Raw genomic sequence first — 597 nt, forward strand, 5'->3', positions numbered from 1 at the left:
ACTGTTGGAAAACCGTCTCCGACTCATCATGGACCTTTTTTGAGTGGATATTCGTTGAACTCTCCATCTACTCTCGATTTGACTTGAGTTGAATTAGCTCTCAATACCTCATTTAGGTACTTGAGATTACCATCGAGGTTCAGTCTGGTAGCTTTGTCGTTGGTCTGATTGACATATGTTTCGATATCCTCCAACCCTTGAATTAGCCTATTAAAAGTGTCCATCCGTCGAATTGTCTTCAATATACCTTTAATAGCTTCTCCCGACACTGTTTTATACTGATCATTCTTGATAATTACATGATTGGTAGCTGTCGGCTGTCCGATGTAGTACGTTTGATGTAGCTTTTAGTATTAACGACCGGTTGTAATCTAAAATGAATAACAACTCCGTTTGCTTGTAGTTTCGAGTAATATGTTTTAGAACCGCTTTCACTTCATTATCAGCATCGTTCCGCGTATAATCAGTGCCCTCGTCAACCCTGCTTAGGATATCATGACGAGCCTCACCTTCCGTTGATGTGAATTCCTTGATATCCAATTCAACATCCTTGTTTCCAATAATAACTATTTCAACTCCTCTATCCTCAGCAATTGC

This window comes from Phytophthora parasitica, assembly GCF_000247585.1.
Source record: "Phytophthora parasitica INRA-310 unplaced genomic scaffold supercont2.103, whole genome shotgun sequence".
NCBI lineage: Eukaryota > Oomycota > Peronosporomycetes > Peronosporales > Peronosporaceae > Phytophthora > Phytophthora nicotianae.